This window comes from Mirounga angustirostris, unplaced genomic scaffold (assembly GCF_029215605.1).
Source record: "Mirounga angustirostris isolate CCGP_5_RB_7025 unplaced genomic scaffold, mMirAng1.0.hap1 SCAF_6, whole genome shotgun sequence".
Lineage (NCBI taxonomy): Eukaryota > Metazoa > Chordata > Mammalia > Carnivora > Phocidae > Mirounga > Mirounga angustirostris.
In genome coordinates this window covers 23068168-23081855 of record NW_026991714.1, presented here as the reverse complement: position 1 = coordinate 23081855, position 13688 = coordinate 23068168, and positions in this window count along the sequence as shown.

Below are 13688 nucleotides of genomic sequence, written 5' to 3'. Positions count from 1 at the left end.
TTATTTTATATCATGGTTAGTGTAGGTGTCCCAGTGTATCTCTGCAAAGTATATGTAGTAAAACTAGCTAGAAAATCAAATAAAACTGTAATTCAACAAAAACACATGCTAGTAATTCATTTATATTAGGACAAATATCATCATGAAGTTCTCCTTTCATACGTCATGAAATTTAGAAATTGAGTTGTCCAATTTAAATATTTATTTAATTTTATTTTTCTGTAATTGCTGTATATTACAACTTGTGTGGACAGGCATATGTACACAAAGTGGACTAGAATTATACTGAGAATGTCATTTGTTTGTTTTTCAAATCAGATGAGAGGACCTGCGACTTTCTTAATTCTGTTTATGGATGTCTTAGATAACAGGATTTAACTTTTGTGGGGCCTGAAGCTAGGACATTCAGCAGGATGGCATTAGAATTGAAGAGAAGACTAGCTAGGAGAATTGATTGAAAGGTAGATTAGATAAAATGGAAAAGGAAGGTAAATAGCAGCTATCTAAATAAAAAAAAAAATTAAGATAACATTTGACTTGTCAATCAAGTCTATGTGAATAATAAATTTTTAAAAGTGTGGAAATGATAATCAAACACTATTTAGAGTGTCTCCTTAAGAATTCAGTGCAAGAAAATAAAAGGCTTTAGTTGTTTCTGGTTTAAAGGGATTTAATGCAGACTATATAAACTTAGAAAATTGTTAGAAAATATGACGAATAAAGAGAGGAAGCCTACAGTAGACTTCTACCTTCAAATCTATGCAGTTAGTTGCTATCCAGATGTAGCAAGAGACTGGCATTGCTGTAACTAAAATAATATTTAAATAAGAACTTGAAGGTTGCATTTGGTTAAGCAAAAGTCCACAGATAGATATTCAAGATAGACATTCAAGACTTTCAAGAAAGGCCTGGATTCAGGTATGTCATTTTTATGGGGTAAATTGAAAGAGTTGGAAAGAAGGTTTTATTTTAGGGAATAGTAAAAGATTGGTTAAAAAGAGTGAATTCACTTTCGGAGAGTGTTAATTGATGAGTTGAGTAGTTTGAACTGGGTATTTTTTTTAACAGAGATATTGGTACTATTTAAGCGGGTAAGTGACAGGATGCAATATTCATGTTAGAATGGGTTTGTTGGAGAGGAGGCTAAAGAAGAAAATAAATTAGGAAACAGTTACTTTTGTGTACATATCAAGGTGTTACAGTGAACATGGAAAGGAAATAGCAGGTCAGTATTCTATGTAGTTCAGAATATTGCATGAAGGAAGGGTGGAGTCAAGATATATTGCAAAGTTTATCTCACAAAAGCGTGGGGTTTATGGGAGTGCTTGGTTTATACTGAAAACTGACAAACTCCTTACTTAAGATACGGAAACTTGGTAGAAGATAAGGTACTTACAAGGAAGATAACTGAAGGTTGATTGTATCAACTGAGCAGTGATGAAAATTATCCAGATGAAGAAGTCTTATAAGAGGAATACAGTATGAGGATGGTATTTGTCTGAAAGACTGAGGTTTAAAAATTAAACTCAAGTCATTGTTATTTTTTGTTACCACTTTTAAAAAACAAAACAATAAAAATCTTAAGCCCTTATAAGCAATGAAATTATATGAATGAAACTAGTATTCATTACCTTGCAAGTATCTAGAATATGGTTTGTTATCAACAAATGTGTATTTCTGAAATTAAAAATGATTGGTAATTAGGTAATAATATATACAGAAATTAGAACATGTTTTAAATATCAACTAATCCGTGGTACATTTTGCATAAACCTATTTTGAAGCATTCAAATAAAGACATTACTATTTTTTGAAAGAAGCCCTTCCATTTTTAGATAATAGGGCTAGCATATTTACCTTTTTCAGTAAAAGATATGTTTATTTTTACAAATTCATATTTTTATTTTATTTTTTTATTTATTTTTTTTATTATTATAGATTTTTATTTATTTATTTGACAGAGAGAGAGATAGCGAGAGCAAGAACACAAGCAGGGGGAGTGGGAGAGGGAGAAGCAGGCTTCCCACCGAGCAGGGAGCCCGATGTGGGACTCGATCCCAGGATCCTGGGATCATGACCTGAGCCGAAGGCAGACGCTTAACGACTGAGCCACCCAGGTGCCCCAAATTCATATTTTTAAATCACCTTTGCCTCAACTAGGAAACTAAGTCTCTTATTAATGTTTTAAGCTGTTTAGTTTTGTTTAATTAATTTTTAAAAGTAGTTCATGCAGTAATCTTGCATTTATATTATGTGGACAATAATATCTATCTTTAATAAATAGCCTATTTTCAAAAGCATAAAGTACAATGACTGGCATCCAATATTTGCCCAACTATTAATTAAATCTTACAATCATTAGTTATTTGCCTGACTCTTTTCTCACAAGTAAGAATAGGAGATACGTCAAAAACCAGAAAAAATACATAAAATCTCCAAATTTATTTGCTAAGGCTTAAATGAAAAGTAAATGAATTTTATATGCAAAACTGGAATAGAAAAGAAGGATACTTATTTTTAAGGAACAGTAGCACATAACCTACTTGATTTCATCTAATTGGTTAGAATACGCCCACGTGGTCAAAAGAGAGGCTGGAAAATGGAGCGCTTTAGTTAGGCAGATCACTGGAATGATATAAAATTGTAATCTATTATTGAGAACAGGAACATTAATATTACATACAACTACCAGTCTCTCCCTTCCATTAAACCGTTAAAAATTATTTTTTTCTAGATAACATCAAAAGCAAATTGAATATAATTTTCTAGGCCTGAGGTAAACGTAATTTGAGTTTTTAAGATTTTATTTTATTGTGGTAAGAGCACCTACCATGAGATCTAACCTCCTAACAAATTTTTAAGTGTACAATATATTATTGTTGACTATAGGTACAATGTTGTATAGCAAATCTCTAGAGCTTATTTAAGGTTTTTAATAGCAACAATAGAGTAGACGCACAGACAAAAGATTACCAAGTTTTAAATTAGAAGACAAAAGTCATAGGCTCAAACTTAAGGAAAATGGAAGATAATTTCTTCCATAATATTTCTCTAACTTGGTGATTTTAATGTTATTTCTAGTGGCATTAAGCATGTCCTTAAGGTTATATTATGTTAACTTGTTTACTGCTCTATGATTATTTTCTTTCTAAAGAATTTAGAAAGAAACACATTTCTAAAGCAATTTTTAAAACAATCAATGAAAACTTAATTTTTCTATTGACTGAAGAAGTCTCAAAGCCTTAGATAGGTAATAGGGAGCTTGCACGCACACAGACACACACTTTCATTGTTTTGAGAAAAGTGGAGAATAGAAAAGTGATGAGTGTGAGGAAGGGTAGAAAGGACAGTCATAGTAATGATAATATTTTCCTGTGTACATATAAAAATTGCATATATCTAAGCTATACAACTTTGAAGTTTTCATATATGTACACATTGTGAAAAGATCACCACAATCAGGTTAAATAATATATCCATCATCTCTACATTTAATGTGTGTGTGTATGCATGTGTGTTGAAAAGATTTATTTTAAGATCTATCCTCTTACCGAATTTCAAGTATACAATTCAGTGTTGTTAACTATGGTTACCATGCTGTACTTACCTCTCCAGAACTCATTTATCTTTCATAATTGAAACTTTATACCCTTTGACCATCTCAGTTCCCTTCACCTCTCCATTGGCAACTGTCATTCTACTCTCTGCTTCTGTGAGTCTATTTTAGATTCCACATGTGAGTTGAAACAGAATTTGTCTGTGTCTGGCTTATTTCACTCAGCATAATGCCCTCCAGTTACATTCTATTATATGTATATGCCATATTTTTTATCCATTTGTTCACTGATGGCCATTTAGGTGTTTCCGTATCTTGGCTATTGTGAGTAATGTTGCAATGAACATAGGCGTGCAAATACCTCTTCGTGATCCACTTTTCATTTCCTTTTGATACATAGTAGTGGGTTTGCTGAATCATATGGTGGTTCTATTTTTAACTTAGTGGTGTTAAAATCTGAAACTTGCGAGGACATCAGGTATCCTACCTTGCTGGGTCACCATACACACCCCCCTCCACACACAAACACACACACTGTTCAAGAGCCAACATTTGTAATAGGCCATAATTAGAATGGGCTTCCTTACTACACTGTCTGTTCATTCTCAGTATCTAACATTTGGTAGTCTAGGAGACATCTAGATGCTGTGATCATTTTTTGCTTTGCTTTCTAACTGCTATGGACCTTGTACTTATATTGAAAAATGAAATGATTGTCTTATAAATTTTGCTTCTGTTTCTTAGTGTATAAACATAAAGCTAAATCTTTAAATAAAACATAAAACAGCATTTTGAATGGTACAATGTTTAGGAGCACTTGAATTCAGGGGAAATAATTTCCTCTTCATTTTTTTCTCATAGAATGAAAAACATGAAATCTTCCACACTGACGAGTTCAATTAAAATTTGCGATATTGTTCTTCCAACTTCAGAGCCATAACATGTTTCAAAAACAAAGCATCCATGAATCAAAACAATTTTAACAGATATTAATTCATCAGCTTTTTAAAATTCATCAACTTTTAATCAATAATTTCTCGTATGGATTGATAAATGCAAAAACAAGAGATTAAAACTAAGTAATGTGCAGTATAAATCAGGTGACATTCAGAGTGGGACTACCAAATCTATTTCACTTGAACAAAATAGCAAAAATTGAACACTATGCCTGGAAGAACACATAACAGGAATGTTCTGTTGAAAGCATCTTCTCAAACTTGGGAAACTATAGATATTATAATAGTCAGTGTCCTGGAAGGAAAGATAAGGCACCCTCAAATTGGTTAATTTGAGGAGAGATTATTAAGGGATTATTTACAAAGGTTTGGGAAGAGTATAAAGGAACCATAAAGAATAGTTTGGCACCCCAGATTCAGTAACAGCAAAGGGGTTTTCTACTTAGGTCTTAAAGTTGAAGGAAGGGATATACAGAGACAGAGGGTGGGGACGAGGTGGGGGGGCGAGAGAGAGAGAGAGAGAGAAAGGGAGAGATGTATGGACATTTTTTTTAAGATTTTAATTTATTTATTTGACAGAGAGAGAGAGACAGCGAGAGAGGGAATACAAGCAGGGGGAGTGAGAGAGGGAGAAGCAGGCTTCCCGCGGACCAGGGAGCCCGATATGGGGCTCGATCCCAGGACCCTGGGATCATGACCTGAGCCGAAGGCAGACGCTTAACGACTGAGCCACCCAGGCGCCCCAGAGATGTATGGACATTTAATCACGTTGATGAACATTTAGGTTGTTTCATGTCTGTGGTTATACTAAACATGCTTCTGAACATTCTTTCAGGTCTTTTTATGAATATACTCATTCATTCTACTGCACCTGACACAAAAAATATCATTAACTTATCTTGGGATATACGTATGTTTAGATACTGCCAAATTGTTTTCTAAAATGTCTTTACCAATTTATACCTCCAACAGTAATGTTTGCAAGTTCCAGATGTTCAAAAACTTTAGTGGCAGTTGGTACTGTCTTTTTGAATTTGGATATTCTGGTTGGTGTACAAAGACATTTTACCACATTTAGTTTGCATTTACTGATAATTAATGAGTTAAAGCACATTTTCATGTGTTTATTGACCATTTGTATATCCTCTTTTCTGAAGTGGTTGTTTATGCTTAAATATTTAATTTTTTATCCCTTTCCCCACCCCCCTTTTTTTTAGATTGTTAGTATATCAGTTAAGATTCTCCAGAGCAACATTGTGCCTGCGTACGTGCGTGCACGCGCACACACACACACATATTTAGGAGATACATGTTAGGGAGTTGACTCATTTGATTGTGGGGACTGGCAAGTCCGAAATCTGTAGGGCAGTGTAGTAGCCTCTAAATTTAGGCAGGATTTCTGTGTTACAATCTTGAAGCAGAATTTTTCTCTAGGAAGTTTTCATTTATGCTTTTAAGACCTTCAACTAATCTGATGAGACCCGACCATATGATGAAAGCTAATTAACTTAAAATTAACTGATTACATGTTCCCCACTGTTATTCAGGGAGGTCCCATAAAGTAGCTATCCACTTTTGGGTGCTCAGTGTCACACAGAAGCATCTATAAACCAATTGACTGTAAAGATCTCCCCATGCAACCACAGGTGCAGGGGAGGAAACAGGAAGCCGTGAGTAAGAGTTGGGACTAAGGCTATTTTGGCTACTTGCTGCAGTACCTGGCTCGTGCCTTCACTGTCTGTTTAAAGCTGATCCTGTGTAAACCACTTCCATTGGCTGATGGAGCGCTACTGTGCATGCTGAACCTTTGCCTTCAGGGGTCAAATAATACTAGTTCCTGCTGGGTGGCTCAGGTTGTAGGATAACTTGGTGGCCCATGGTTAAGCATTCTGAATTGCTACTACAAAATCTGTATTGGATAGGGTTAGAGACACTTGTTTCTCCAGAGAAATTGGCTCACATGACTATGAAGGCTGATAATCTGAAACTTGTAGGGCATATTGGCAGACTGGAAACTCAGGCAGAAGTTGATGTTGTAGTGTCAGAGCAGAATTTTTTCTCAGAGAAATTTTTTTTTCCCCTTAAATCCTTCAACTGATTAGATGAGGCCCACCTAAATTATTGAAAGTAATCTTTACTTAAACTGATTATAGGAGTTAACCATACGTACAAAATACTTTTGCAGCAAAACTTAGATTTGTGCTTGATTAAATAATTGGGTACCTAGCCAGTTGATATCTAAAACTTACCATTGAAGTCAGGCATTATATTTTTGATGTATATGGGTATCCTTTATAAATTTATATAGCAGTCTTTTTTTTCCTGATTAATGCTTTGCAACTATGTTCTATCAATGTCAAACTCATTATTCTTTTGTTTTACATATAGTACGCTTTATGACCTATTTTAAAATATTTTCCTATGCAAAGCTCATTATATTTTCCAATGCCTTCATAAGCAAACTTTATTTTTTAATCACTCACATTTGAGTCTGTGACTCATGTCAAACATTTATTGTAACATCATTCCTTCCTCATTGAATTTAGTGGCTCCTGGTCATAAATCAGGTTACTGTATATATGTCAATCATTCCTGATTCTCTTTTCTATGGGTCTATTTTTCTATACTTAGGCCGACACTGCACTGTTTATTATAGATAACTCATAAGGAATATATCTCTGTGAACTTAAAATATGTATGTAACCAAGTACATAATCTAATTTTGGGATTTTTTTTGCCCTGAGATCAGCCCTCATACTAATTTCTCTGTCAGGCAGTAACCCCCTGAGGTGTAGATGGCAGAATCAAATTGGGGAATTCATAGAGTATTGGGTTTTGTACACATTGTTGGCAGAGTATAGGGAAACCTCAAGAGCAAATGTGGTATTCTGGGACTATTAACAGTAGGACTTTTTTTTTTACCATCTTTAGGCCTGAAGGAGCAAAAGTAGGAAACAATTATTGGAACATGGAGCAAAAGAAAGTTCCGTAAGAAGGTTGCTTAACAGAAGCCACAATACGATGTAGTCAGCACATGGTGACATTGCAGATAAGAAGCAGGGAAAGAATTCAAACTCACTCTCCTTTCTCATCTCCTGCAGGTTCCTTTCACTGAACAAACATAACAAGGAACACAGAAGGCATGTATTTACACAGTCCCTAGTGGGCTGCTCTGTGGAGCCAGAACAGGTTTACAGAGGGGACCTGATGGGAAAAATGGGAGTTATCCAGCACAAAAATGATGTAAGAGGTCTGCAATAATTTATCCTCAACCCCAAAATAAGAATAATGTTAGTCCAGGGAAGCATCACACATTTGACCTAAGTTTAAACTTCCTCTAGGTTTTAGTTTAAAAACTTGGTTAATTCCAGTACATAACAGATCAGGAAGAGGAAGGATTTTAGTATGGCTTATGCTAATTAGTTCAAAGAAAGCAGAACGACTTCATTTATTGAATCCCACCACTAAAGCCTTAGTCCGTGCTCTCCTTATTTCCTGTAAGTAATATGCACACAAGAATTAAAATGAAACAGAACTTAGCACTAAATAAGAAAAGAATGGAAGAATGTAGAATATCTGGCTGATCAAAGCAGGCATATAGTAATGGAGAACTTATAACCATTAATGGCAAGACTGCTTCAGTCCCCACTTCCAGGGGAAAAAACTAGCACAGTCTAAAGATGTCTTTATTTAAGAAATTGACCTACTTTCCCAGGTGTGTTTACTGTCAAGAACCGGAGTGGTGCTGAGATATATTAAAGCATGCTCTTTGTGTTGTATTTGTAACTTTTTTTAACAGAAGGTAAACTTTACCAGTTTTGTATCTATGTGCAAGAGATGCCACCTTCTACAGAGCCACTTAAGGATTTGAAGTTGGGGAGTGAAATGGAAACTCTAACTACAGTTTTATAATCACTCAGTCACTCAAAACAGTACAATGAAGAAAGCGAAAAACAAAAGCTGAGGTTGTATTCTAGGTCAGTGCTATTCAAAGTATGATTCATAAATTATTGCTGGTCCACAAATGGTTTGTTATTGCGAGGGCATAAGCATAGAAATTGGGAGTAATCATTTGGAAACTTCTGTAGCAATTTGAAGTTGCATGTGGCAAGATATTCTTACTAGATAATAGTAGTAGGATCATGCTTTAATTTGTAATGGTTAAAGGTCAGTCTGATACCTGTAACTCAAAAGTATATAAAATCTGGTATTCATTTCTTTCATGGAAAGCTACTTTAAACTTAATTATGGTTATATCAGAAAAATTACTGCAACTGGATGGAAATGGTAGGTAGAAGCTAGACAGAATGCCCCAGGGGCAGATCCCAAGTCCTTGAAGGGAAATGAGAGACAGGAGCTGGAGGCAGGGATGGTGATAAGTAAGCTACACATTAAAAGCCGGCTGGAACAACATCCTGACTTTGTGACTTCCAGGACCTTGGGATTGACAGATCTAGAGCCACAGGTGCAGAACAAAGCTCTCCTCTTCTACCTCCACTCCAGTGTAACACCTGGGCTTATTATAATTTATTTGCGTTGCAGGTACAGCCCCACCCCATGGAGGAAGGCTGATTCGGGTGCAAACCTTGTAGGGTCAAAAACTCCCCCTCCCAACCTGTGGGAGGAGATTCCCAAATGACAGGAAGCAACCTCCTTTAGAGACCACCACACAGCTCCTCCCAGCCCAGAGAGACCCAATAATGTCCAATCAGAAAACCACCTAGGGCTGGTTCCACTTCGCGAACCTGCTGTTCTCCCACCTTGAGAGTGTACTTTTGTTTTAATAAACTGCTTTGTGCTTGCCACTTTCCTTCTGGTGGTCTTTATTTCAGAGCAGATCCCCACGTATATTTTCTTGTGGGGAATCTAAAGACCAAGACCGTCATTCACGCAACACACTCTCATACCCCTAACAGAAACATTACTGAAACTGGATGGAAGATTAAAGATGAATTTTGAAAATATGGCAACACTTGCCTCATTTTGCGTTACAGTTAAAAAATGAATAGCACGAGCTCACTGAAGGTGCTTTAAAGTCACTTTCATTACCCATCAATATGTTTCTGTGAGACTGATTGTTTTAATACGTGTTACTAAAACAAGACATAGCTAGAGTATAGATATGCTTTTTTCTAGGAGTGATGTTATCTTCAACCTAACAGATAAGTCAACGAGCAAGATTTTATATACTTTTGAGTTACAGTTGTCAAATTATATGCACACATTGGACAAACACAATGCATATCAATACATTGAGTATATATCAATATTTTGAGTTTTAATGTGATAGATGGGCTTGTTCAATGTGTGCATGTAGGTGTTTAATAATTCATTTATCACAGAAGAAGGTAAGATGTATCAACTATAAAAGCAATTATCTATATTAATAACCTGTATACATAGTTTCCATGAACAACTTATAAAGTGTTTATACTTCTTTCTTCTCATATTTGTCCTGAATATATTTACTGTGATGTGATTTTCTCTCTTGCATCTCATAAAAATAGAATTTACATTTTATGTCTTTGTAATTTGTATTTTATTTTTCTAGTGTTTATATTTATTGCATTTTACAAAATTATTTTTCCACATTGAATTGGGGAGGGGTTGACTAATCCTTCACCACAGATAGTTGGGGAAGTACTAAGTTTGGTGAAAATTCCAGAAGTGAAATAGAATATTTAAAAATAGTATGGTATGTATGTATTATGTATGTATTTGTTTTTAAAGATTTTATTTTACTTTGAGAGAGAGAGAGAGCATGAGCACGGGGTGGGGACAGAGGGAGAGAGAGAAGCAGACTCCCCTCTGAGAAGGGAACACAGGGAGCTCATAGAGGAGCTCCATCCCAGGACCCCGGGATCATGATCTGAGCCAAGGCAGATGCTTAACTGACTGAGCCACCCAGGTGCCCCCAAAATAGTATGGTATTTAAAGGAATGTAAGGAGGTAGAATCTTAATCAGTGAATTGGTCAATATTCGACTAACAAAAAGAAGGAAAAGTAAACTATGAAGCCCAAGTTTTGAATTGCTGTAATTAATAGTGGGACAACTCAATTTGCCGGGAAATTCAGGAGGAGATGCAAGTTTTGAGAAGGGACTAGGAGCTAGTAAGGTGGTTTATAAACAATTTAAATAAAAAATTGTAATATATCTGTATATTAATATAGGTAAAAATTTCTCTAATAACTAAAAAATTATGGTGTCATTTCCTCCCCTGGATTTGTATGGCACGGGGTTGTAAAATGTCATTTGGTCTTCCGTGTTTCCTAGTTATTAGTGGAATCCTTCTTTCTGTTTGTCAAACTTCTCTGCCTTCTGGCAGCCCTGTATATACCTTTAAAGATTTAGCCTGAAAACAAATTTGAATGGCATTGCATTTAGAATCATTATTATCCTGAGATAACAAAAGCTTTGTTTGGGGATCAAAGTTTTTTTCATGAAGATAGATTTCTAGCAACATGACAATCAGTTTGCAAGCATGTGTGCCATGTGTCTGAACTCCACCAGTGGGGAAGCTTTATCTCCATTGTGATACTCAATGCATTAGGTGTATTTTGAATTTTTATTTCTCAAATGAACTTGGCTTGGTGAAATACTCAACAAACTAAAGGCAAATAAACATAGCTATTACCATATTTAAGGAATGAAATACATTAGGCTATCAGATTTTGCAGGGTTCTTTCTGACACCTTTGGCTAAGTACATCATGTAATATCTCTTTGGTCATTTATTAAAATCTCATGATACCTTATGACTGTCGTCTGTAGCATTGTTCAGATATCTATTTTGCCTTTATTTGTGTGATTATTTTATACGTATCTGTCTTCCCACCATACTGCATTATCCCATCTTTATTCATTTTAGTACCTAGCATATTGCCTGACCAACATTAGGGGGTAAATATTTAGTATATGAATAAGTGAATGATGGGCTTTATTAAACATACAGTCTGATGTTCAGAACAATATGCTTATTAATTAGCTAGCTCCATTTGCTTGTTTGTTGGTATCCATCTGTCTACAATTACTAAAATGGAGGAAGTGAAGTGCTGGCTGTTATTATCTTTAGGCACTGCTGTTCAATGATCCTGTTATTAATAGAAAATTCATTTTCTTCTTATGCAAACATGAGATGGAAGTCTTAGAAGAAAATGCACTTTGAATTGCTTTTTTTCCCCCATTCCAAAGTGATTTAAAATACAGTAGAGGCTCTTTCTCATACCAAGAAATAGTCTCTGACGTACTATCCTATTCCAATAATTCCAGTAGACCACATTACTGGAGTATAATTTAAAATTGCATAATACAATATTGCCCTTAACATGATTCATAACAAATACCCCATTTATATCAAATTTGTACATAAAGTATATATAAATTTAACATTTACATTGAAAACACGTGATGATATTATGATCAATTTACCATTCAACATTTTATATTTGGGAAATATAAAATTTGATATATTGGTTTACAAAATCTAATCCTGGTAAGGATTACGAAGACTAAATGATTTTCTAAAAAAACAGAGAGAAAGAAAACCATAGCATATAAAGAGACAATATTTTAGGGTCAATATGAGAAATGATGTTACTGAAATGAAGTTATAGGTGTTGAAAGAACATCTTCCTCCATTTCTTAATCTAAACTTGCAGAAAGTAAACATTGTCACTAAGTTCATTAGAATTTGTTATGTTCTCAAGTGGGATTTATATTCCACTATATATTAGTTATGATTACAGAAAACACATTTTCTAACACTGTATATTTAAAGCTGAAGTAAAAAATTTCACTAAATGTTCCAATGCACTGCTCCTCAGGTTTGGATTTCAACAAATTCTGGAAATGCTTCAACCTTGTGACCCATTTCCAGAGATGCCCTCTCCCTTGCTTCCCATCCTTTTACAAAGCAATTGTACAAATCTGGGGAAAGTTTAATTTTGATGTAAGTAGGGAAATAATAATTTAATGTATTCTATTTATTTGCTCTCCACCCCCAAATTATGTTTTATTCAGCACCTGATCTCTAATATACTTATCTGTATCACCAAGGAGATTGCAGAAATAAAGTTTTATGGTTTTAGAGTAAGTTTGGGAAACACAAATCAGAGTTTTTCCTCTATTTCGGGGCAATTCCTCTGTTAATTGTTAAGTCCTATTGGATTAAAACAAAAGATAATAGGGCACCTGGGTGGCTCAGTTGGTTAAGCATCTGCCTTCCGCTCAGGTCATGATCCTGGGGTCCTGGGATCGAGCCCCACATCGGGCTCCCTGCTCAGCGGGGAACCTGCTTCTCCCTCTGCCTCTGCCTCTCTCTCTCTCTGTCTGTCATGAATAAATAAATAAAATCTTTCAAAAATAACAATAAAACAAAAGATAATACATAAATTCTGCCCCATTCAAATCTAGAAGAGGATGGGAAAAAGAGAGTGAAGAAGTAGAGGCATTCAACTTCTTAATCTTAAATATTAATTAATAAAGATATGATGTCTAAAGTAGATGGGACAAGACACACAGAGAGTTAAGCTTCTAAGATTTACCAATAGAAAACAAGAATATGATAAAACATATAACATGAGTGTCTGGGGGAGGAGACGGCAATAAGTAGGTAAGTTTAGATCTAAGTCTGTCATAGTGGATTCTTTGTAAGTACCTCGTGAAATCCACAGATATTATTTGGAAATAGAAGTGATCTCAAAGACAAATTGCAAAATGCATTGTGGAGGGATATCATTAAGAAGGGTGTTTGCTTTCTTAGCCTTCCATAAGAATTTAACAATAATTTGAAAATGTAAATGCTTAAATTGTATAAATCACCTTTTATTCACTCTGCTAAAGTAATAATAGTAATAATACTGATTCAGATAATGAAATAACAGATAATAAGGATATAACATATTAGCATATATGTATATATTAACATATACACATACATATTTATATATATGTTTATTCATATACATAAGCATATATATCCACGTCATTCAAATACTAAATTATTTGAATCTACCATTCAGAAATTTTATGGATTTGGAATTGTTTTTAGAAATTTTATACTTAATAGAGAATAACCTCTTTTTTCTATGGGTAAGGCAGAAGAGGCTTTGTTAAATAACTTTATTCTATATAGCAATGGCATAAAAATTAGAAGGAAAAAATAACACTTGGACTAT